Source organism: Crotalus tigris, unplaced genomic scaffold, assembly GCF_016545835.1.
Source record: "Crotalus tigris isolate CLP2741 ecotype Arizona unplaced genomic scaffold, ASM1654583v1 scf7180000017628.32516253702:7417878, whole genome shotgun sequence".
NCBI lineage: Eukaryota > Metazoa > Chordata > Lepidosauria > Squamata > Viperidae > Crotalus > Crotalus tigris.
Genome location: NW_024096523.1, coordinates 451,114 through 478,719, shown reverse-complemented (window position 1 = coordinate 478,719; position 27,606 = coordinate 451,114). Strand labels below are relative to the sequence as shown.

General features: G+C 36.0%; 1 protein-coding gene across 3 annotated transcripts in view; it reads right to left on the bottom strand.

Annotated features, from left to right (window-relative positions):
* Positions 1-27,606, bottom strand: part of MARCHF3 (membrane associated ring-CH-type finger 3) — a 119,174-nt gene that overhangs the window by 70,989 nt on the left and 20,579 nt on the right. The window contains exons 2-3 of one of the 3 annotated variants that reach the window (XM_039334159.1): positions 6,512-6,635; positions 5,033-5,123 (exon numbers count right to left, since the gene is read on the bottom strand). The exons of 1 other annotated variant lie outside the window; for it this stretch is intronic. The gene's annotated coding sequence lies outside the window, so the exon portion shown is untranslated. The remainder of the gene's footprint in view (positions 1-5,032; positions 5,124-6,511; positions 6,636-27,606) is intronic. One more of the 3 variants, XM_039334160.1, reaches the window with a different exon arrangement.

Sequence of the window (27,606 nt, the reverse complement as noted above, 5' to 3'; positions counted from 1 at the left end):
GATTTGGTTGATGTTGAAACAATGCTTCCTTCCTTTCAAATTTATCATCAGCAGATACCAGAAAACAAGCTGACATATAGGAAGTTAGCATTTATTACAGCAATAGTTCTTCATTCTGAAAACAGTTAAAAGGAACTTCCAATTTCTTTTGAAAAATCACCCCTTAAGTTAAAAAAAGTTACATTCACAACACAATAGAGCTACGACTATGTGGTATTCTCCTAAGACAGTCACTTTGACAATTTGGGTTTAAGTTTATTACTTAAAGATGATCAAAGAAAGAGCCATTAATGCTGTTGTTTGTAATATAAATGAATTTTCATTCTCTTGCTACTGCTAGTAAAACATTAAAAAAACTCAATTATTATCTTTGGATGTAAAGATGTAAAATTTGCCTTGCCTATATAAATGCTTTAAAAACAAAGTGTTTCTCCCTTTGCATGTTCCAAAGGTTTTTCAGAAACCAGCTAGATGCTCAATGCTTTCTAAATTAGAGCTCTTTAAACTTCTAATACCCAAGTTATTTAACCATGCAATCAAGCTATCCATTTTCATTTTGACAGTCTATAGATTGGAACTGTTTTTGGAAGCATAACAGCAAATGAATTCTAAACTGGCTGGAATGATTCACTACTCCTTTATCTCATCAAGCTCAAAAATAAGTTTTTCAAGGATTTTTTTTCTACCTCAGAAAGAAGCATTGAAAAACAGAGGGATGGGGGGGGGGGGAGAACTGAAGTTGAGGCCAAAAACCAGGAACACAACCATTATCCTAAGGGCTGAATGTTTTAAGTCAATATGACTTATTACATTTAGATAAATGGAATATTTATAGTATGTACTACATTGACCCTTTTAAAATTAATATATTATTTATGGAGGAACAAGCAGTCCTCCTGTCCATCTTGTATTTCAGGCATATGTGCATACAACATACAAACTGGTTTTCAAGGAATACATGCAATAATACAAGACAGACAGCTGAGAGGGTCATCCAGTCCATCTTACTGGTCAGAATGCTTTATTTCTACCAGCAATGCTGTAAAAATATCCTTGGAAATCCAAAAACATTTTCTATTGAGTAAACCTGGTAAAACAGTATGGAGGAAGAACAGCAGGAAAAATCAGCATACAGATTGGTCAACAGACTGCTGGACTAGAAGTCAAGGAATTCAGATTCAAATCCTCAATCAGTCACAAAATCCACTGGGCCCTTTGATCTACCATCTTTCCTTATTCTACATAACTCATAAGGATGTAATCAGGGCAGATCGGAAAATGGAGAACCTGGTGAACAGCTATTTTGAAAGTGACTTGGATTATCCCAAGCATTTTGTTGACTGAGACAAAGGACACAATGGCACAATGGAATTCAATTTTATGTATAAATGCTGACCAGATTGGAAGGAGGTTTTCTTCATGGTTAGGAAGAGGGTTGCAGGATGAGGGGTAGTAGTGTCCTTTTGTGCACAGGTAGTATAGGCAATCCAACATCTTCCTGTCTATATACGGTACCCGTCACCCTAGCAAAAGGCAGAATCACTTCACTCTATTCTAATGGTCAAGCTGTTCCTGGATATTGCAATGCAAGGCAGAAAGTTCCATATTCAAACACAGAAAGCAGGGAACACAATGCAAAATATTTTTTACCTATAGTACAGAAGGCAATGCGTACTCTCAGGATGTCAAAGAAAACCATTGCTTTTGATTTCATGACTCTTGCAACTATGATACTAAAGTTTTTTTATTTTTATTTCACCATTATTATTTTTATAAATAAGTCAAGGCAGCAAACATACCTAATACTCCTTCCACCTCCTGTTTTCCCTACAACAACTACCCTATGAAATGAGTTGACTTGGAATAGAGTGATTGGTTCAAAGTCATTCAGCCGGCTTTCATGCCTAACATGGGACTAGAACTCAGTCTCCAAGTTTCTAGCCTGGTGCCTTAACCACTAAACCAAACTGACTCAATTTTCACGTTAACAGGAGATTTGTACACAAATTGTTTTCCAAAATGGATAAATTTAAGCGCAAGTATTGCAGACATTTTCCTAACTGAATCTTCCATTTTCTGTGTTGTCATAGTGATAATATAATTTTTCACGTAGCAATTTTTTAATATTATATTTGTGAACAAATTCCAATCATAATGTTTTCATCAAAGTAAGCACAGAAATTATTTCTGACATTTATAAGAAAGATAAAATGATGCTGATGTGGAAAAGTCATGCATTAAAAAAATCATATTTATATAGAAACTTTGAGTGAGGAAGAAGAAAGATATTCTGGGGTCTTACTGCATGCTGGAGAAGGCAACATTCAGAAAAATCAAAATGATGAAATAGAATTATTTATAGATATGGTTCTATAAGAACTATAGCAAGAACTATTAAAGAATGTATAGATTTCATCTACCTAACACTTGACAATCCTGCCTGTTTTCAAATAAGTCTATCTTGGTTTCCCTCAATGAAATGATGAAAAAATCTATTCCATTGCATTAGATGCTTCCCTGGAATGATGAAAGAATATTGCTCCTTCAGTGCAATCAGTGAGGGAAATAACACAATTCAGAACACTACAGAATTCCTTGATTCACTTGAACTCTGGATTGCCACCAGATAAACTGGAATTGAAGATAGAATAATAGCCCATCTTTTTTTTTTTTTTTTGAGGAACTTGTATCTTCCAAAGCTTCACAGTGGAACATGGGTGATCATGGAAAAACTGCCCAAAAATCTCATTGTAGCAAAGATAAAACAATAAAGAGTTGAAAAATGACATCCTAAGTCCAAAAATTACACTCAATTGATCAGAAAATGAAAATGTCCCTTTTGAGCGAACACATTTCCCAATACGTACTTTGCTCTCATTGTACATAAAGCAGCAGGACAAGTCATGGAGTTGCTGATTTATCTGCAGAAACGGACATTCTTGCACAATCAGTTGTATGATGCTTTAAGCCAAGGAAAAAGAAGTAAAAGGGTTCTAAAGAATGGCAGATCAACCACAAATGGTGTCATCAAAAGTGTTCTCTGTTAAATGAAAAAAGCATCCACATTTGTCTTGCTATGCATCTTCTTTAATAAAATGAAGTTGTCTAATGTCAAAACCAAAACAATAGCAATCCACTTATGATCATTTTGTTACTCTGTGGAGAGAAGGAAATATCACTGAAAGGATGTGTCACCAGTCGTTTAGTATATTCTAAATAGCTAAACTTCAAGGTAACATAAAAAAAGTCTTATTTTCCATGCAAACATGGTTCCTTTTGTCAAACATTTGTTGTGTGTTCCCAAGCAGAACATTAATAACTTTAGAGATAGAGAATGAGGATGAATTTCTGGTTTTAAATTTTGATTTTTAAAAAAATATTACCTAAACATAGTCGAACTCATGCTTTAATCTGATCCAAAAATATACAGCTGTTTATGATAAGCTTGGTGCTATTAAGGGTCTAATGCTTTCTTCCACTGCTTAATTTTTCAGATCTACTTTGGATGCAAAGCCTAATCTTGCATTGGCTATTAGCAAAACTATTTTTCTTCCAGCTGTTAAGGGTTAGATGTGAACATCCATTAAAGAAACGGCTTCATAGTATGGCTGGCCAAGAAAAGAAAAAGATCATTACAGCCTCGGAAAATTAATGTAACCTTCACAAAAGAAGTACCACCACCCATTACTACCAAACACTGATTAAGTATCAGTATTGCTCAGCAAAATTGTTCATTGCTAACTTAAAAGAAAGTCATTTCTTGCCTTGGTGGGGCAAGGAGAAGAAAAGAAAGAAAGAAAAGGGAAGGAGTATAGGCTTTACATCAGTAAAATGATGTAAAGGAATAAAAGCACAATGCTATTATCTGTCAAAGGAATCAAATCCTCACCAAGCATGTTTTTTTTCAGCTTTCAACTTTCTCCATCAGCCATAATCATCCAAAAAAGTCTTCTTTCTTATTATCACTTGTCTGTTTCCATATCACTTTCTTAAGTAGTAGAGGGGAATTTCAGTTTTTCAACAAGGAAACTGGCATTATGTTTAAAAGCTTCATAATGATGTAAAGATCAAGAGAATTTCGTCAATTTCCTCCCTAATTCTATTTGTAGGGCATCTTTATCAGCATTATCTGCATGACTTTCCATATTCAGAATGGGGGAATGGGTGGGGTTTTTTGAGGAAAAAGAAGCCAAAAGGAAAGTAACAATAAATTGAGATCCTCTTTGATTCTAATTGCCTTAATAGTTTTTTTATCATTTGATCCAAATTAATTGTAAATGTGTTTATTTGCTTAGGAAATTTAACAGTTTATCAGCAACTGAAGTGTGTTTGCAAGAACTGATTATCAGGGATGTGCTCTTTGCAAGTATCCCTTCCAAAACAAGCAATTTTTAAATAAGTTGCTTGCAAATCATGTTAGGAATAGATGTACTGTTTGTTGCAGTGTATTTTCCGTGCCTCCCTTCAAATTAAGAGTTCTACTCTGGATTCAAGCTGTGCTTCCTCCAGACTTTATTAGTCATAGGAAGCTCAAGCTGGCCAAATTCCTCTTTGCCACCCTTGGTTTTGTTTTTCTTTTCCTGCTGACATACAACATTTCACACTCCCACAATCTGCAGCACAAGGAGTCAGGCACATTATTTACTATGAGATGCTACTTTATAAAGCTCAAGTTTGAAAAACAACAGCACCCTCAAAGCAGCTGGATATATTAGATAGAGCAAAGTAACAATGGGAAGATTACTCTAGTCTCACCCAATGCAGTAACAGCTTTAGATGAAACACTGAGGTTGTTTAGCAACTATCCCATTTCAGGAAGCAAGAATACCATGTTTAAACCATCAGGAAGACTATAGGCAAGCTAAATTCAATTACCCAATTACAAGTTGAGTTAGTTCTGTAAAGTAAGGCGATAGCACAACTACTTTTTACAATTGCCTAGATTTAATGGGGAGAATCACAAGATTTTGGAGAAAGTCTAATTCCAAGACATGAATTTTGGCTTTGCTAGGAATAGGGCAAAATGACTCACTCATTTTTGATTTCTTCCAAAATCTACTTTACGTAACAAAATGCATTTACAACAAGGAAACAGATGTGCTCCTGATTCTTCTAAGTATGCCCTGAAAAAGAAAGAATTATGATAGCCTATTATAATCCAGTTGTACAGTATTTATAACTGTGCTTTTAAGGTCTTGAAAAAAAAACATTTTTTATTCCACAAAGAAGCAAAGTTCAAATATAAATCCAATAATAAAAGTGAAAATCTGCAAAGTTAAAATAGTCTTATAAGGAAGTTGTTATTTTTGATAAAGAAAACCCTTGAGTCTGCCTATTCTATTAAAAAATGTTCTCAGTATTTTATCTATATGTTAAAAATGATATTAATATAGGAATCCATGTAATTTGCAGCAATACTGGAGTGACATTCATATTAATAACTCTTATTCTTTCCCACAGCATTTAACCATCTATTAAAATCAATATTATTCTGAGATAAACTTTTTGAAATATCTCTTTAAACAGGGAATATTCCTTGGGATAATTATTCTAAGGTATTTAAAAGAATTCAAACAATATGAAAAGCTTCAGTCTTCATATATCTCCAAAGAAACCTTCAATCCTGTTGGAAGTATATTAGATTGATTCTAATTAAGAAAATATCTGCTTTTATTTAGTAAACCATGCTTCCCTATGAGACAGGTTAATTCACATAATGCACAAATGAAGGGTCTCCAATTATGAAATGTCTTCATTGCTTCCAAATGTCTTCAAAGTTCTTTGCAAATCAAATAAGGGTAAGATGACTCAGGTATTGGAATGGTCCTGGTCTTCAGGGGCTGGTTGTCTTACAAAAGCACAGCCATAATTGTGAAGGCCCAATTACAGAGTCTCTGTAGATGGCATTTCCACAGCACTCTTCTCTTCAAGAAGGGACCCTTAGCAAATCTCTCCCAGTTCTTACCAGATAGGTAGAATTAACCCAGAGCTGGTTGGTAAGAATCTAGGCTTGAACCATGTAGAGCTTTAAATGGATGACTGGCATTTTGCATTGTACAGGATCATGTGTGACCTTCCCTAATTATGCCTACGCATAAGATTCTACTCAACAAATACTTAACACTATCTTGACGTTAGATAAGGGTCAGTGGAATTCAACTGGGTCCATTTGTGCCTTTGTCTATAGCAGTGATTCTCAACCTTTCTAATGCTGTGACCCCATAATACCGTTCCCCATGTTGTGGTGACCCCCAAATGGGTGTGGCCACCAATAAGAGGGAGTAGGACAGCTAGAGAAAAGGGAAAAAAATGGCGGACAGCATGGTTTGGCGACCCCCGTGAAATGGTCATTTGACCCCAAATGGGGTCCCGACCCACAGGTTGAGAACCACTGGTCTATAGCCTAGGGACTCCAGACCAGGGGTGTCAAACTGTCAGCCCGCGGGCCGGATGCATCATAGCAAAACCACGGCCACCCCATTGCTGGCAATGGAAAAAAACGTTGCGATACCTTGTGACACATCATGTGACGTTGCGAGTTTGACACCCCTGCTCTAGATTGATTCCTCTTTTGACTCCTCTCCTGGGTTCTGCAGCTTCTTCTTCTACAAAATCCCAGAGAGATTGTGGGGAGGCTGGGAAAGGAATGGAAAAAGTGTAAGCCTAAATTGATAGAGAGTGAGCCAACTGGCAACTTGTTTCATAAATGGCAAATTAGCGCAATTGGGGTGGAAGTATTTTAAATCATTTAAAGAAACTCCTCCTTAATTAACTCACTATAAATATTTCAGTTAGTCATGCCCTGGTCATGGACTTATAGACTTACTGCAATATGCTTTACATGGCGCTACCCTTCAAGAGTATCTGGAAGCTACAACTGATGCAGAATGCTGTGGCATGAGCAGATTTGCGTACCCCTAGGGTTCTGCATGTAAGATCTGTGCATTGGGTGCCAATTTGCTTCTGGGTCCAATTCAAAGTGTTGATTATTATCTTTAAAGCCCTTCATGACATGGCCCCAGGTTACCAAACAATCATCTCATCCCTATTTCATTGACTTATCTATCCAACCTGTCAGGTAGGTTAGGTACGTTGTGGATCCGATCGGTTAAGGTATTTTGACTGGTGTGATCGAAGAAGAAAGCCTTCTCTCCCCTTGCTCTCACCCTTTGGAAATCTTACTCCCAGAGATGAGCCAGGTCCCTACTCTTCTGTATTTCTGGTTTTCTGGGGGTCTAAAAGGGCTATACAACTCTGGGAGTGGATGGTGGCTTGAGTGTGTTTCCTCAGCCTTTCTAACTTTCTAACATCTTCATTTTAACTTTGTTCTTAATTGTATTTTTATCTTTTTTTTATACTACTGTATGTTTTTATTGTAAACAGTCCAGAGTAATCTAGGTAAGATGGGTGGAAAATTTAATAGATAAATATAGGAAATTTCCCATTATTTTCCCCATAGTTTCCAAGTTTGTTCGGATTCAAATCTGCATATTTATTGTTTCCTTAATCTAATCCAATTACCCTGAGTTTGTCAAAAACAGGAAGACAACTGAGCAACAGCTTCTTGAGAAAATGACACACTCCCACCTCTTCCAATGAATGAAATAAATGCCCCTATTTCAAGGATGTATTCACCACTCCCAAGCTCAATCTTCTATAACTCCTGGCAGCTTTTCACTAGCCAAGTAGAGCAAAGCCCCAATTCAAAGCTGGCTGCAAGAAGAACACAGAGAATCCTGTCCACTTCCTCAGGATCCACAACTTCAAACCAATCTCGGATAAACTCATATAAGATTAGACCTCTGTCTCCTGAACCAGACTTGTGCAACTGGCATCCAAATAAATTTTGGATGGTTTTATTCTCCAGATTTTGTAAACTCTTCACAACAATTCTGCCACTTTATCTCTAAAGAAATACTGCACCCAATTCTGGTTACCAACAAAAAAAGAGGTTGAGACCCAGAAAGTATGAAGAGAAGAACAGCAAAGATGATAAGAGGTCTTGAAGCTAAAACATAAGATGAACAGCTAAAGGAACTAGGTACATCTAATCTTAAAAAAGAGAAGGGCTAGGAGTGACATGCTAGCAGTCTTCCAGCACTTGAGGTGCTGTCACAAAGAAGACAGCTCTCAATTCATTCTCCAAAGCACCTGAGGGCAAGACAAGAAGTAACGAATGAAAGATCATTAAACAGGGATCCAAACTAGAATTAAGGAAACATTTCCAACAGCAAGAACAATTACTCAATGGAACAACTTGCCCCTGGAATTTCTGGGTGCTTCATTATTGAAGGCTTTCAGAGACTGGACAGCCATATGTCTGGAATGGTATACGGTTTCCTGCCATGCGCAGGGAGTTAGACTAGGAGACCTCTAAGGTTTCTCCATATTATTATTATTCTATGTTCTATCTTCTTCTGTCTCAAACCTCTCTTGGTTTATTATATTCAAGGCTTGATATTCCTCTGTTTCTGACTAAATATTTGTCTTTAAATAACTATGCAAGGGGGGTATCTTGTTTTCTAACTGCTGTTTTACAAGTCTTTGTCATTGTTCTGGGTTGCAGTTGCAGCAGTTCAGGCCATTGAGTCTTCTTTCATTTGAGCTCAGACTCTGTTTTTGTTGTAAAAGATCTCCTGCCAAGACAATGCATTACAAGAATAGGTTTCAGCACAATCCCCAGCAGCTCCTCTGCAGCCAGTATCAGCCTCTAATATCCTCAAGCTTTCTGCATTGAGGCAACCACGAACTACCACTGGCTCACTGCCAATTAGATGATTTTCCCCATTTGTTCTTTTAAACCTCAATGCATCCATCTGCTTTTGGGGGGTATTTCTCACTCATCTTCCACTCTGTTCCAAGCCAACCCACTCCAATCAATATGCTATAACTAATCTTCTAGTCATTACTGTCAAGAAAAAATATCTTTCTATTTCTCAGTTATGTCATCAACTCTTCATTTTATTCCTTCCACGTATGTATCAGCCCTTTAAAGTAATCCAGACCAAGAAACTGAAGTTTGTGAATGCTAACACTACTTTTATTATAAGAGTAAAGGTAAAGGTTTCCCCTGTCCAGTCGTGGCTGACTTTAGGGGGTGGTGCTTATCTCTGTTTCCTAGCCAAGGGAACCAGCATTCTCCAAAGACGCTTCCATGGTTATATGGCTGGCATGCCAAGATGCACAGAACATTGCTACTTTCCCACTGAAGTGGTACCTACTTATCTACTTGTATTTGCATGCTTTTGAACTGCCAGGTTGGCAAGAGCTTGGGCTCACACATCACATGATACTTGGGTCTCGAACTGCCAACTTTTCAACTGACAAGTTCAGCATCTTAACTATCAGGCCCCGGCACCCCTAATAACAGAACCTTGGAGGTCTGAATGCACTTTCCCTCTCCCTGCCTTTTACAATCAAGAGAATTAGGGAGGCTCATGACTGAGATACTTTCTCAAATTACATTCCAGTTTTGGATTCAGATTTCTCTTATCTGGCCATTGTCTTGGTTGTAGCTCTTCTTCCCGTTCCTCAAGGTTATTCTCATAGCCCCTTGTAATATGTTGCCAACTTTAAAAACAATCTGATATCAAACTGTGGTTTTATATCCATAAACTATGATAAAAAAAACCCACAGGTAATTATTGATAATACATAAAACATTGTTAGCTTACAATAATAATTCCTATTCCACTCCTCTCATCTTAATACCCCAAAATCTTATCAACTGTGATAAAATACACTAAGAGTTACAAAATCAAATTAAACATGACAGGAATATAAAGGACATTCATAACACGCTCTTCAGAGCATATTAATGGGTAAAAATAGTTAATTTGTAATAATACTAATTATTACATTTATAACAATCACATTTATAATGAATGTTATAAAATAATTCCAAAAGAATGCCTGGAATACATTTTGATCCAATTTATAAACATGAGAGGAAACCCATATTTAACTAAGACATAATTTAGAAATTTAAACTGAACCATATTTAAAATCTTCTCTGTGTCCAGTGAAATAAACTGTTGCCAAGTCAATTTAGCAGCTGTATCACAAAATGTTACTGTGCAAATAGGCCCAAACTCACCCATCTGGCTTTGCACCTAAAGCAGGACTAGAATTCAATGTCTTCCATTCAATATTTTAGCTTGATATCTTAACCACTATCTCAAATTGATTCTGTTACATTATTGGCTTCAAAATCTTGACTTTAATTTAATATATGCAGAGATTAATGTTTTGCCTTACTATATTGTTATATCTCTTGATTCTTTCCCTTCCCTTTGAAACAGGAGTCAGACTTAAAACAGCTTCTTAAGAGATGATGGCTCTTGCTTATCCTAGGAGAATAAATCAAAATTGCTTAGCAGCTCCATCAGCTTTCTCAATGACCCTAAACTTGAATGATATTTAACTAGACAATAAAGACGATTTATTCTGTTTCTATCCTTCTGTCAGGTTTCTGGTAGCAGCTTTGATTGGAAGTAGTTAATTCCAAGAACAAATATCTTAGTACTCTGATTAATAAGATTTATCAAAGGGATTAAACCAAACCTCAGTTCCCTACTTTGAAATGAGAAGTCTAAGTTAGTAAAATGTGAGTCCCCCCCCCTCCCCTTATTCTCTTTCTATATAGAGGCGTTTCTCTTTTGTTGTTTTGGAAACAGTTACTAGACTTCTTATCAGTTCAAGAACTAGCTCTCACACATCCTTTTTGCCCAGAGGAAATTCAATAGATAAATAATTGGTAATGTTTGTTCAACATGGGTGATCCAGTTAACTGCCGCACTCTTTAGAAAGCAAAATGATTTGTCTAGATTTGTTGGAACAGCGTGCATGTGTATGGATGGTGGTGGTTGGACTTTAATATGATTTTAGAACAATGATAAATGGCTATTATAACAATCATCTCATATACAAGCTTACATTGGATATTTTTTTTCATAGATAATACCTCCTGCAATCCATTTTTAAGAATGTAAATTAATAAAGAATTAACTTGCAGATTAAACGCATCTGTTTTTCCTCTCTTAGCTTTAATGTCTCTCCTCCAATCTAGCTGCTGAGCCAACACGCCCATGGTAGTGACTTATATGAAGTACATCCAGCTACATGACCTAAATGTCATGCTCTGAAGTGCATCCTTGTGCACAGAACAAGTCTCTGTAAAGATGGTATTTTGCCTAATCCACTGTGACTGCCCAAAAAGCTTCTGAAATGTCTCGGCAATGATAAATTGACTTGTCTTTGTAGACTTTCAGTTTTAAAATTAATCTAAAATGACTATCAGAATGCAAAAGAGCAGAAAAGCAAATAATTCTATTCTATTCTAATTCACAAAATATCTCATTTTTTTCCGTATAAAAGTTATAAGTAGAAAGCAGGTAAAATCTCTTCAGCAGGCATTTAAAAAAATTTAAAACAATTTTTCTCCTTCTTGAGGTCAAATGAAAATCGACGGTATTCATCAGCCATACGTTCTGTTCTTGCCATATTTTCTCACAAATAGTCAGGGTTTCTAATCTTTGTTAAGCACAGATCTATAAGAGAGCCATTAAGAAACTGATCCAATTGAAGATAAATGCCACATTCAAGATCATCTTGTGATAAACCTGCATTGGGCATAGTTGGGGGACCATTTTGAGAGAACCTTGGAAGTTCACTTGGAGAGAAGATGGGAAAACAGCAACTGTCCAATAAACTCTAATTGCAGGATCAGAACATTAGAAGTTTTGCCCATCTGAAGCTCTTCTGCAGTGAGTCTACCATATCTTACTTGGACATAAACGAAATACTGAAGGAAATGTTTTAGGGTCATAATTTATTTGTCTTAATGCATCAGGAGAGAACTGGGGTTCTAATAACAGAAGAGTTATTTCAGTATAGTTTTATTAATTCTGGCTTGGTGTCATAAGAGTATGATAAGGAAAATGGGGGGGGGGAATGATAATGACCTTGGGGGGGAAATATTAGTGTACTAACGGACAAGAAAAGCTAGGATGAGAGACTGCAATCTAGGTGTAGCAGAGAAACAAGATAGGCTGTTGGTTGGCCTGATTCCTTTCAGACTGCAATATAACTAGAGAAGTCAAAGTGATAATGAAGGTGGGGCATCTATTTCACTAGATGTGGCAGACTTGGCATGTTCTGTCTACCCTTGATAAAACAGTGACACCTATTGGGCTATAGAAAGTTTGACTTTTTCTGGCATGGCACCTGCCTTATGTAACTATCTCCCTGGTCAAATCTGGATGATTCCAACTCTATTGTTTCTTTGTTTGTTTTTTAAACTGTGAAAACCTGACGCTTTCCTTGGGCCAAGGGCTGGGATGTTAGCAATGGGAGCAAGTAATTGATGATTATGGATATTATATTGGAGCTCAAGTTGCTTGGTTTTTGTTTGGTTTTAATGGAAAGTTTCACAATCCTGAGCTTTAGATAGATGGGTGGCCATATACATTGGGTGGGAAGGTGGGTATTATAGGCATTGTCTGGTAGTGTTTCTGGTCCTTTCTGTTATATTTAGAAGGTTCAAATCCTTCCTGTTAGGATATATTTACAAGACAGTGCTGAGGAACATCTGTTTAACCTTATATCTTTGGCGGATGAAATCCCATAGAGTTCTACTTGTCCCTTATGTTGCTTGAGATCATTAGGGTAAGTAATTTCATTAGTAAGTTGCTGCCATACTATCACTCCTTATAATCTAATTCCAAAGAGGTAATCAGCGCCATTGAATATGCCTAATCTCAATAACATGTTGGATGAAAGAGAATACACAAAATTAATTCCAGACAAGACAAAGGTGCTGTAGATAGCAACTAATTGGACTTAGCCATTGAGACAAAACTTGTTTTATATGTTTCAGACTTTCACTTTGACGGTGCTCTTTGCCCATATATTTGTAGGTGGAGCCTATGACAAGGAATGTGTTTGTGTAACAGGCTAGGATGCCTGTTGTGACCTTCTTGAGCTGGTCAGATTTTGACATAGATTTACCTGCCTTGGTTACAATCAGTCTTGACTACTGTAATATGCTTTATGTGGAACATTTCTGAAAATTGTCCAGAAACTACAAATACAGTATGTAGACTGTTAGCTAATTAAAAGTATGAGGTTCACATGATGCCTGCATGGAAAGATCTATAGAGGCTTCCAGTTGCCAATCATGCATATTTTAACTGTTGTTTACATGAAAAATTATAAACAGTTTAGGACCTGGCTATCTGAGGGATTGCCTGGTTGATTTTACAAGTAGTTGTCATTTAGTGACCACAATTGGAACCAGCAACTCAATCATTAAGTGAAGCAGTCATTAAATGAAACTGTGACTGTGCTAATCACACCTCAGCTTTTGTTTGCTTTACAGATCTGCAAAGGTCATAAATCTGAGGACTTTTTCATCACCATAACAACCGTGAACGGTCGCTAAATAAATTAGGATTACCTGTAATTGTAATTATTTTTTATTGTGATTTATTATTTGTTCTATTGTTGTATATCTTGAGTGCTTATATAAGTCAAAAAGTTGAGCACAGATAACTAAATCACAAAGGACTAAACTGTGGGACCTGAATTTAAAAATAAGATTTTCTCTTGTATATGAAAAAGAACAGACAGAAGGTCAGTTGACGCATAGGAGTCTTAAAATGTATATCAGTCATACAGTCTCACTTTGCTAATTTGATAGCAATATTAGAATTATTTTTAGAAAATGAAACAAAGAATCTTAGATCAGTGGTTCTCAACCTTTTTAATGCCGCGACCCCCAACCGGTCGTAAGTCGAGGACTACTCAACTGGTGCAGCACCGTTTGCAGAATGGGACTTTTGGCGGGCTCAGCAGGGCAGAGACAGCCTGGACAATTCCTATTGGCTTTTGAAAGCCAATAGAATTAGACTCTATTCAAGAGAGTCTATTCTATTGGCTTTCAAAAGCCAATAGAATAAAAGGGAGTAGCACAGCTAAGGAAAAGGGGGAAAAAATGGTGGACTGCGTTGTTTGGCGACCCCCGTGAAATGGTCGTTCGACCCCAAATGGGGTCCCGACCCACAGGTTGAGAACCACTGACTTAGATTGTCAGTATGTCAACATGTTTAACATGACTTATCCTGTTAACTCAGTTAAGAATGGGTTTTTTGATGTATGTTTCAATCAAGTTATACCATGAATAGTCTATCTTGATTTTCTCCCCATGCTTATATAATTCAGTCTGTTTCTTTATTTTGTCAAGCCAAACACAATGTGCACCAATTGCTTGCTTCTTCCAAATCTGGAGCTTCCAATCCTTTCAAAAGCAGGATGTATTTTTCTTTGTATGACCTAAAGTCAATCAAAAATGGTCCAGCTTTTCTTTGTTCCTAGTTATATAGTTGTGATCTCTGGGGCTCACAATTTGACGTTCATCCACCTACTAGTATTATGGAAGTGTTTTAGAATTTGAGTCAATTTTGTGCAGCCTATCTGCTAACTGTCATTTTGATTTTCTCAAACTTCATCCAGTTGATAAAATAAGCTGGAAGTTTAACCAAAAGAGGTAATAATCCCAAAGCACTTGAATGGTTAGTAGAGTTCAGAGGGTTGTTCCCAGAAGAGATTCTATAAAATGCTAAGATTTTCCTGGTGATCAGCTGGGACATCTGTGGGAACTGCATTTCTTTTGTTTATTTACTTAAACCTTTACACATGCTAGCTTGCCTAAGGCAGTCCACACAGTTGCAGGCTATTCAATTTTATTTTCACAACTACTCTGGAAGAAAGGCTAGGTTAGGAGTAGCAGAAAGCAAGTGACTGGCCTAAGATCTCTCTAGTTATATAATGCCTGAGTGGCGTATTCAGTCCTCTTCTCCCAAGCTGTAGTCCAAAATCTGATCCTCTATCAAAGTTTTGAACAAAATCTCATAACAATGCAATATGATCTGTCTGTAATTCTGATCCAAACCCAAATAGGTTGACTTTTTATTTCCTTCTACTTCTACAATACTGACCTATGCTCCCTTCCTTTCCTATTCACTGATGACTGTCACTTCGCCCAAACTGCTGTTTTAAGCATATATACCCATTACACCAGAATATACTTGCATTATAAATTTCTCCATTCTAATTCCTCTCTCCCACTGTTGTTATCATTTCACTTATTAGCCCTTTCTTAAAGGCCTTTTAATTAGGGTTATTGGACCATATCCATTCTATATTCAATATAACCTATCACTATGTGTTCAGCATGTTTCTCAACTATGTTGTTCAAAGCATACTTTGAAGCAATTCATCTACATTTTTTGAAGGATTATATTTTCTTGGAGAGTCTTGGGAGTCCTGGTCAAAGTGCCATATCTTTTTTTTAAAAAATATGACTTTGGAGGCCCAGATATTTACATTTTGATTATTGCCTGGCTTTTATATTTTAAAAACCATATTTCATAGTGGAACAGATGTGTTACACAGTATGAGCCAGATAAGCTCAATAAATTGTAAAAACAGTTGAAACCAACACTATTTTAAAATTGCTTTGGCAAGGATTTAGGTTATCTCTTGCTGCTGGCTTGTACATGAATATTGGTTATGAAATCCAAAGCACTAACAAAGCAACTGAAACCAGAAAACAAGATATGACAGGGGAAGTCTAGAGATGAAACAACCAGCCTGATAATAATAAGGTAACAGCACAGGATTTTCATCTGTAGTTCTAATATAATTTGGTCAGATTTTCATGTTCTGCATTAATAATAAACAATGACAACAATAGCAGTTTCATTTGTTATTTCCCTCCTTTATTTATATTCGATCACTGTAACATTATGTATTTCTCCCACATAATTCAGGTCCTACATTTCTGTGAATAGATATTAGTGCTGGGAAAAAGGGGGAGACAGTTTTGTTTTACTGAATTCCCATTTCTCTGCAACCTTCTGTATCCTCTGAAAATCTGTTCTGAGAGGTTGAAGGACCTTTGTGAGCATCTGTATAAATCTCTACTTGGTCACGTCAACTTTTGTAAAAAGAAAAGACATTTTCACTCATGGGAAGTCAGCTCAGGACTCCAGCCCATACACCTAGATCAGGGGTTCCCAACCAGGGGTGCTCGCACCCCCTGGGGTGCGAGATGATATTCCAAGGGGGTATGAAAACTTGAGTTTTCAAAATTATAATGTATATGCATAATTTGTTGCCATTATTTTGAACTTTTGTAAGGGCTGCGAGAATGTATCAGAAGCATTCTAGGGGTGCAGGGTACAGAAAAGGTTGAGAGCCGCTGACCTAGATGAACCAGTTTAGTTCAATCCCTTCTTTTTCTTGATGCTAATAGTAGCTGTACACATCTATATGGATAGAGCAGTTTTCTTCACGAACATATAAGAAGGAAAGACTAGCTATTCTTTTGCATGAGTTATGATCCAGAGCCAGATCAGGAGTTCATATCTTCTAATTTAACCATATCTACATATACATAGATATGCATGTGTTAACCATGTAAGAAGAGCATTAGTCTTCTCATCTCTCATTTAAACTTCCAGAATATGTCATATGAGATTAATGCAGTAATTTTTAACTGGATATAAAAGACAATACATCTCTTAGAAGCTGAAAGGTTATATCAGAATGGCATGTCTCCAACGGCAATAGTCTGCTGTGCTTATCTATGAGCTTCTGCTCTAGTCTTTTTCCAATGAAGAAGTTCAGAGTCAGGAAAAGAGGACAAAGCGAAAGCGAAAGCAAAATCTTCTCCTGAAGATTCAGCCTTGGTATACTATTTGAACCAGAAATTCTGCCAACTGCCTCACCAGCATTTAAGTCAGAATTATAATGGCTAAGGTGGAGTGTGTGAGGGCACCACCATGTGGATGTTTGGGAGTGATGGGGGCCAGCTATGAGCTTTTTTTATTTGATTTATATCTTGCCTTTCCTTCAGGAGCACATGGAGGCAGCTCAAGGGTTCTTTTCTCCCTCCCCACAACAACCATGCTGTGAGGGTCAGTTGGGCGGGTGACAGTGACCGGCCTAGTCACCCTGTGAACTTATGCATCTGAAGACACAAAACTCCTTAATCACAACCCCACACTGGCTCTCACATGCAGACTTACTCTGAATGGGGCTTGGCTATTCAGGGCATAAACAACACAGAGCTGTCTGAGTAGGCAGCTACAAATTACGTTTGCATCTAGTTATTCTATGTGTGGAAATTCAAATTTATTTGATCCTTGACTCCTTGCTATCCACTGCCTGACTCTTTTTAACAGTAAATAATTGGTCTTGCACCAGAATTGGCCTCTTCTTCTTCTGCTTCTTTATTTGTGGCTAACTTAGGATATTTGATTAGTCCTTTTAATATCCCTGGAAACTGAACATCCTGTTAGAAGAAAATAACTGCAATTGAGCCTAAATTACATTCTCAAATGAAAGTTCCCTTCTGTCTCTCTGTAAGTCCCACTTTTAAACTCTTTGTTTAAAAGCCTGAGGAGTCACTTATTCAGAAAAAAAGAAAATAGGAATACCCTTTAAAAGAAAATGTGACTTAATATTTTGAGTTGAACTTGGAGTCTATATAATAAGCTAGATCTATATTTGATTTTCTAATCAACATCAATAGGTTTTATCATATTTTAATCAATAATAATGACTTTTAATTAATATCCGTAGACTGCAAAGTTTCCCCCATACTTCTAGATTTGTTTTGGCATAGTTTTTTCAAATACTTTATCATTATGATTTTAAAAGTCTGACATAATATACCCTGATCTTTTTTAAAAATATATATAAACCATTTTTATCATGAGGCCATTATATTTAGGTATCTCACCACAGATGGGGACTGCAGCCAAGAAATTAAAAGACGCTTGCTCCTGGGGAGGAAAGCTATGGCAAATCTAGACAGCATAGTAAAAAGCAGACACATCACCCTGCCAACATAAGTACGTATAGTCAAGGCCATGGTTTTCCCAGTTGCAATGTATGGCTGTGAAAGATGGACCATAAGAAAGGCTGAGTGCAAAAGAATTGAGGCCTTTGAATTATGGTGCTGGAGAAGAGTCCTGTGAGTCCTCTGGACTGCAAGAGTCCTAAAGGAGATCAACTCTGACTGCTGTTTAGAAGGCCAGATCCTGAAGCTGAAACTCAAGTACTTTGGCCACCTAATGAGAAGAAAGAACTCACTGGAGAAGAGCCTAATGCTGGGAAAGGTTGAGGGCAATAGAAGAAGGGGACGACAGAGAATGAAATGGCTGGATGGAATCACTGAAGCAGTAGGTATGAACTTAAATGGACTCCAGAAGATGGTAGAGGACAGGAAGGCCATGGGGTCACGATGGGTCGGACACGACTTTCACAACTAACAACAACAAGAATTATGTTTAATACTATTATAGATTTTAAATATGCCACTCATCCAAGTCTCTATCTAGTTATTAAACTTAACAAAAATAAATGTTATGCTACCCGGAATGTTCTTTTCAAACAGAAAGGTAGCATATAAATCAAATGGGTAAGTAACTAAATTCTTATTTCTTTTAATCTCTCTATTATTTGTCCTTTTCTCTTTAGTAAATGGGATCGTCAGCCCTCTATGGATAATTACACATGACAAAATAACAATTTCTGTCACAATCCTCACCCTGATTTAGGATTAGGAGCCTGATAAATTAAACAAAGCAACAGTGAGTATAGATATGTCTGCAGAAAGCAGAAAGAGTCCATTTACTTTCTTTTATAATTCTTAATTGCCCGGCCCTCCTGTTATCCCTAAAAATCAAATCGTCTTGAGATACTGACTGGATGAAAATCAACCTGTAGCTATGGCAAGCTCTAATCATTTTTACTCAATATTTATTGACAATTAAACAGTGAGTAACATATCAATTGCTAAAAGTAAAAAAAAACACCTCTAAACAGAAGGCACACCATGTTTTAGCCTATGTTATCCACATTGTGGTAATACACCAAGCAGGTAGGGAAGAAAGGAAATAAGGGAGGAGGGGCCTATCTAAGTCCATCTCATGTCTAAATTGCAGTTTAAGCTTCCCCCCCTTCTATTAGAAGCATTCTCTTAGAGCAGTGGTTCTCAACCTGTGGGTCAGGACCCCATTTGGGGTCGAACGACCATTTCACGGGGGTCGCCAAACAACGCAATCCGCCATTTCCCCCCCTTTTCTTTGGCTACGCCCCTGGCACCTGGTGATGTATAAGTGGTTGGGGGTCACCACAACATGGGGAACTGTATTATGGGGTCGCGGCATTAGAAAGGTTGAGAACCACTGTCTTAGAGTATTTTGCTATAAGCAACTGTTCTTTTAGCATTCCAATGTTGCTCATTATGTTCAAATATTTTTACATGATGCATGGCACATCTAGCATGAAACTAATATGGACAGTTTTGTTAATCAAATCTTCCCCAACCTGCTGTCTTTATATGTGATGGATCACAACTCAAATAATTCTCATCCAGCACAATATAGTATTTGTTTACATACATGTTAACTTTGAAAACAGCAAATAAGCTTTGTTTGGTCTAGATATTTTGAGAAATCTTACCATACTTTACTAACTGCATGTAGATAACAAAAAAGCAATAATAAGCATGCATTAGTACCTGTGATTCCAAAACACTGAACAGAGTAGAGCCTGGTAGTCTACATCTTTCTATATAATTTACAGCATCAAGAAGAATGGCCAAGATTATAAAAGTTTTTGGTGCATGACATTTTAGAATGCAGCAGATATAAATAATCTAAGATCATTTATGAAGCATGGAGTTGATTTTATAGATGCATTATAGCCTAAGGCTGCTAATGGAAAACACAGTATTAGTGCCTTAAAGTAATCACGAAAAAGCCATGGGTGATGACAGACAATACTAAAACAATAAGAGAAGCAAGTCTTTAAAAAAAATTTGCATTAGGGATCATATTATTCGCTTATTTTAGAAGTTTATTCTACAAATTCTCAATTATAATTTTCATATTTTACTCAAACATATCTTAATTGAAAAGCTACAACGTACACTTTCAGAAGATGGAATACAATAAACTAAGGTTATTGTAATGGTTTGAAGTTTACACTGAATTACAATTTGAAATAAAATGTTTATAAGATGATTTTTGTTGGTGTTCAAAGGCTGAGAAATTGTCGAAGATGTACAGTATAAAGGAGTTTGAAATGTACAAGTGACTGTTTGAAGTTAGAGTAGCAGTGAAAAAAATGATTTATGACTGGTTTTCAGGCTTACGACCTTTGCAACATCCCCATGGTCACATGATCACTGTCCCAGGATTATGTGATCACCATTTATAACCTTCCCAATGGGCTTCCAACAAACAAAATTAATAGGCAATTCATTAACAATAGCAATTAGACATATACAGCTCCACAGTGCCTTACAGCACTCTCTGAACGGTTTACAAATGACAGCATATTGGCCCCAACAATCTGGGTCCTCATTTTACTATCCGTGGAAGGATGGAAGGCTGAGTCAACCTTGAGCCGGGGAGGATCTAATATCATACTGCATTCTAACCACTGTGCATGCATTTGTGACAGTTGCACTTTTCCACTATTAACTTCTATGCTACGCAAATTTAAATCCTGAAAAATTTATGCAATTCCAGTTGACAGAGTTAGGATGGAGAATGGTGTTGAACCAGTGAAGTAACTTGCCAGTTTTAGTACCACAATCACTACAGTTTGTTTATTTATAAAATTTATATAGCTGCTCAACTTATATTGAACTGTGAACAACTCCCAAGCAACAAATAAACCAACATCAATAATAAAAGAATTAAAATCATAAACATTAAAAATTGGAGTCCAAGTTAAACTACATGCAGCCCATCATTAAATCCTCTAAGTGGCACTGAAAAAAGTTTGTTATACTATACATAGTGGCATCTCCATAGCAGATTTTTAAAAAGTCCAAATGACTATTGCTTTCTTTTCCTGTGCATAGGTTTCACATGGGACAATGAGATGTTTTAGGATTTCTATTTTCGTAAGGACTTTCCACAGCTTCACATGGTAAAAACAACTGAAGTTTTTAATGAAGGACATACCAACATCTTTTTGGTTTTATCAATTATTCAGGGTTCATTAGCAATAATGTGTCTTCTTTCTTAGCCTTTTCTATAACAAATTTGAATATTTAGTCTCATGTTTCCATGTAGGTCTATAATTTACTTTGGATGATCCTAAGCATTATTTTGATAGTATGTAACATTAAGGGAGTTGTATGACAGTTTGCACACGTTGTCTCCTTTCTTTGCTACTGACACATAGGCTGACTTCTTCCAATCTACTGGCCACTGTGATGTTCTCCAGATTTACTGGTGTCGTTTGATTAGAAGCTTTACTAATTCTTCTTCTATTGCTTACTAGATGCCTTGTAAACAGAGAATATATATTCTAAGGCATCCTTAGATGTTTACATCTCTACCAAACAAAATTTAAGTATATTCCTTCCATTTTTATTTGACCTTCTTTGAATTGAGTATTATCTGCCATGACAATTGGCTACCATTCAAAGTCGCAGCTTCTTTCTGAGTTCAGAGATCTTTTGGAAGGCTTTCCCTTGTTTTTCTGTGTAAGTTTCCATCTTTGATATCTTTACAGATGCCATTGTAATATTGATTTCTGTTTCTTCCAACAGTTTTCTGAAATTCTTTGTTAAGCTCCTTCCAGAGATCTTTGTTTTCCATGCCTTTGGCTTCTCTTTTCCTCTTGGCTATTTCTACTAACAAGTTTGCTTTTTTTCTCTTTCCTGGTCTTTGGTATAAAAGTTTCGCTTCAAATTCACATTCATCCTAAAATCTTTACCAAGAAAACCAATAACAAATACATGTTTCAAAACCCCATATGAAAAGTGCAATCAAAACCTGCATGAACATATTTCAATGTTTGGAAATGGATTATCTCTGTCCATCAGAAACATTGCCCTAAAGAATTGCTTATAATGTTGCGAAGGCATGTTGGTTGAATGCATTCTACTGCCTTTTACAAAATAATGAGCAACAACACTTATTAAAGACAGACTACTGCAAAGGAATTTTTTTTCAAAACACAGTTTCTCTCCAATCTCTCTGTGTGAGAGAGCAGGGGGGCAAAATGCCAAGACACAGGAGTTAGTAGCGGGGAGCCAGCTGGATCCCATAAAAATACAAACAGCTCATTTAATGAGCCAACGCATATTGCTGATTTTATGTGCTATGTTATCTCACAGCTGCATTTCTAAAGTTCTGCACAGGAATAGTGACTAGTGTTAAAGAACATAACAATATCTATAAAGTTAAATAATTTATTTTCTGAAAATATTTTCCTGATACATAAATTGGAATTCCTCTCAAAATACCAATCTTAAATCTAGGAATAATTTCTTTGAAGTTCTTTGATTCTGAGAATATATTTAACAGAAAATAACATTAATTAGGTAGGATTCAGTTCTCCGAATCTAATGTTATATCATCATGCTTATCTATTGTTAAGTATTAAATACTGGAAATTAACAATTGGTGTTAATTTTCTGATTTGGGCAATTCTGGAATATACTGATATAACACCTTTAGTTGGATGGACAATATTAACTATATTAAAATAGTAAAACCTATCATCCCTGGAAACAACTATCAGATTAAAAAGTTATGGAACGGAATGTCTAATAAAAAAAGAATTGATTCTTTTCCCCCATACCAGGTTGACTAGCTTTAAAAACTGGGAAAAAGATGGTTATTTGAAACAATAGGATGGAAGCAGGGATATTGACTTTGGACCAACTGAATGATGAAGAAGATGAATGTTTAACATATTCTGTTAAGAAATAAATTTCATTTAGCAACCCAATGGCAATATTTATAACTACAACATAGGTTATCAGTAGCATTTTCAGCTTCAGGGACACCTGAGATAGTAGAACAACTTGTTAAAGCCTTTAAAACTAAAAAAAAAAAAAAGCCATACTACCAGTTTGTATAAATGTTTGTAGATATCTAGAGATACGAAAATGAATAGAATAAAAAAATTAGAAATTCCTATATTATCTAGACAATAGGAGAATGTCCTAACTTTTATACCAAGAGTATCAATGGACCTTAAATTATGACTTATACAACAAAAACAATATTTAGAATTTATTGGACTCCATTACATTTGAATAGAAAAGGACTGTCAAAAACAGCACTTTGTTGGAGACGTAACAAGGATAATACTTCTTTAAAACACATGTCCTATACTTACTAAGTTTGGGGGGAGAATAGTGACAAAAGCTAATTTTCCCTTGAACCACTTACTTACATGGAATTTGACAACAAGACAATGAAAATGGATTCTCTGTGTCCTTACTATGGCCACGAGACTGGTATTGCAGCAGTGGAAAGATAAATGTACAGTATGGCTTCTTTCACTGAATGGATTGAAGTCTTGATTGTACTTGCCCCCTACGAGCAGATTCCCTTTGCCAAAGACTTTGCATGGATAAATATAATGAAATGTGGGAATCATTTTTTACAAAATGAGAACCCTCTGGAAGCAGGAGCATCTTCAGAATGGTCTCTCCTGAAAATGTCATTGTCTAATTGGGAACACATAAGAATAGTCTATGCAAAATGTAGAGAAATATCATTCCAATAAGTCTTAGAAGGTGCTATTTTAAATACGAAATATAAATTAGTCATGATTATAGATTTCCAGAGCAACAATAAATACTATTACATCTGGTAATTTACAGGTTTTAATCATCAGTAAAATATATATATATAAAACTGCTCCCGTTTGAAATATGTACCCTTAATTTCACAACATTTACTGAATTCCACATTCAGGTTCTATTCAGTGGCTTACTTTCAGTTCTACAGTGAAAGTCATCTAGACTTGTCTGAAAAAAATTGGTTCACATTCTTGAGTCTTGCTAATATTATAAATATACTATCATGTAAAAAGAACATTTATCAGTAAATAAATAAACTGAACAGTTTAAAAATATTGTATTTAAATAAATAACAAAAACACAGACTTGTTTATCCTCTTTTTGAATTTTAATATTTTGAAGTAATGATTTCAGCCTTTTGGCAAAATTTTGGCCTAATTATGCAAAAAAAAAAAAAAAAGATTGAGATGAATGAAAATCAATTACTATAATGTACCATGGTATTTTATTTTTAGAGCTGATGCCATTTTCCTAAGCTTCTTATCGCCACCTGAGTTATCTTGAGGCAGTTAATGTGTACAAATTACAAAACAGATCTAAAACAATTATTCTTTATGACACATGTAGAAAAAGCCATGGAAATTTTACAGTTAATCACTGAAATGTTGTAAGATAAATTCTTTCATTTTTTTTCAAATATTTCAAATGTGAAGAATTTTAAGCTTCTATATAAAGATGAACTCTTTTTGTAAAAACCTTGTGTTACGTTGGTATATTTCTCATTAATAATACTAAATGAAATCAGACTTACAAAAAAATAATTGTTTTCTTTAAAAAATAAAGATTATGCCCTTGCTGCATCTAGTGAATCACTTCCTTTTATGTGGTGAACATCAAATGTCAAAAATTAATGCTAGGATTCAATTCATCAGAAATGTTTTATGAAGGTCAGATTCTTAAAAAAATGTTTTTTTTAAAAAACCCAAACTTTTAACCTGATAATGTGAAAGCTGCAAGCAGAGCTATGAAATAGCCATCCGGTTCGTCTGTTTGATGGAATGGTTGCTGCCATGTGGCAGCTGGAAAGGAAAGATAACTGTTGAAACTGGGCCTAGCAGACATGAAGTTTATCGCTGTTTAACTGAGGTTCCAATCCCTAGCTAGCAAGAGTGGGATTGGACTGGGACCATAGCAGATGAAAAAAGGGCAGCACCATTGTCCTACCACTAGTATCTGGTAATTACAATGTAAGAAAAGTCCCAATTTGTATCAGTGGGAGTTTTCGTCCCTTTGCAAACAGCAAGTAATATGTCAACCTGTGATACAGTGGAGAAAAAAAATATCTTTGCCCTCAAGATATAATCCCAGAATGATTTGTCCTGTCTCCTGTAAACATTTATTTCTTATAGATAAAACTGCAAACTGAAAATTACCACATTCAGCTTGATCCTATCCATCAATTATCAAAGGCACATTCTTATTTAGAAAGTACTAGTCTCTCTAAAAATAAGATTTCTATTTTACTCGGAGGAAGACCCAGAAATAATGAGTAGGAAAAAGTCCAAACAAACATCTGCCTATTGTGATATGTCTCTTTTGTTGTTTGCATGTACTTTTTATATTAGCGTAGCCTTTCCAAACTTGGTATCTCCCAAAGTCCCCCACTAGGGTTTTGATTGGAGAAGGTTTTATCAGGGCATCCATAAGTTAGTACAAAATCATCAAGCGACACAAAATAGTTGCCTGTATTTTATCCATGCCCAGATGGAACTATGTATGCATCAGTTTTCTACCTTTTGCTATCCGTGAGAGAACGGAAGCTATTAAATAGATTGAACAGGTTTTTTTCTACTCTGTCAACCTCATCTATTGTGACATAGAGTTTTCCTCTCAACAATACATGCCTCTAGTCAACGACTACAGCTGTCTATTTTTATGACCGAGGACAATAAGAAAATCTGGGAAAGGTCAAATCAACTAATTGGTTACAGAGTCAGTTCTCAGTACAAAAGTTGGAGATATTCTTGTGAAGTAAATCAGTTTGAATTAGTTGCTGCAGATATTACTGTCATTCTCAAGTCTAAGCCTATAATTTGTCATTGACAGTTCAAAGGGAGTAAATAAAATGTCATAGGGATGTGAAGGAAAATATTATATATTTCATTTCCCAGTAGCTATGTGTATTTTTAAGCAATGCATTTTCAGTCATTGCCTATCTTATCCCCACAGCAAAAGGGAAAAAATTACTTGCATTTAATCTAACAGTTCCCAAAATATGGTGGGTACTGCTACCCTAAAATACTAGAGAGACAGAGAGAAAAAGACTTTGAATAATATCAGTCTATGAAAATTTCTTCTTAAAAGATTCCAGACCATAATCTACAACGTTGGTCCAGCACAAACTGGTAGACTGAGGTTTTTCTTTTCCCAAGTCCAAGAAAAAATAATCGACCCAAAGTGAACCAGCTAGTTTTCCTAAGGGAACACTAGAGCTCATAGGCTAGCATTTTAATTACTACACTAAACTAGCAGTCTCTCACAATCTCTCTCTTTTTCTCTCCCTGTACATATGAACATATACAAACATACCCATATAACACAAATCTTAGAAGACTGACATGCGTCATAGCATTTTGCTATTTTTACTTGAAATCTAATGATATAATTTTATTTTCACCCACAATTTTGCAAAAAAAAAAATAGGTCAGAATATTAAATATTTGTGAAATTTCTGCCATTGTACTTTTTTATTTTGGGGTTCTAGGATATCATTAGGGTTGTGTGCATTATAATATCTGCAGGCAATGCACTGTTAACCTTGGCTTATAAGATAGTCTTCAAAAATTACTAATAATGCAATGATCTACATCAGGGGTATCAAACTACTGCCCTACAGGCCGGATACGTCATGCAGAAGCCGCGCCTACCCAAGCTCCAGTAAGGGGGAAAAATCACGACACATGATGTGGTGAGTTTGACACCCCTGATCTACATAAATGAAAATATAGGGAATTCTATCATCCCAAAGGCTTTGCTGTACTCTGCGTTAGCTAAAGGAGGAAGAAGAGGAGGAGGAGGAAAGACTGCAAAGAAACTGGCATCTTCCCAGGTGAGCAATAATACTGACCCATAATATTTTCATACTCTCCATCACCCCAACTTTATGTGAAGTTAGGTTCACTAAATCAGCAGCTCCCAGCCTTTTTTATACCCTGCACCCTTAGAACGCTTCTGATATATTCTCGTACTCCTTACAAAAGTTCAAAATAATGGCAACAAATTATGCATATACACTATAATTTTGAAAACCCAACTTTTCGCACCGCCTGGAATATTGTCTCGTACCCCCAAGGGGTACGAGCATTCCCGGTTGGGAACCCCTGCACTAAATAAAAGAAACAAAGAGTTTATGGAATCAAAGAACAAGAGTGCCACTAAACCAATTTGGTCCTTCCTAATTGTAATCAGGAAATATTTTCCTTCAACACATGAAGTTCAATTTTTATTTATAGGAACTTATTTCTTTTTAATAAACAGGCAAGGAGATTCTAGATTATCTGTTCATATTTGGAAAAAAAAACCCTTCAGGTTTTATAAAAAAAAAATCACCTGCCATGGATTCTTCCCTTGAACTAATCATATGCCCTAAAGGCAAGAGAAATTGTATTTCATCTATATTACAAATTGTGACTATAAATGAAAAAAACAAAACAAAACACCTCTCAATAACTGCAGCTAAATTGCCATCTGTGCAGACTATCTTACATTCCTAAGCTTAGGTAATTTTTGTTCTTTGGTAAATAAATGAACACTTGCTCTCATAACAAATTCAAATTCAATCATCACTGCATGTCTCCATCTACATGTCCAAATAACCCGGGGCATTTTTGGTACTGATTCAATTGCTTCATCTAGCATGACAGACTGATTTCTATCAGCATCCAAGGTTAAGATTTGAAACAGTACCTGTAAATATT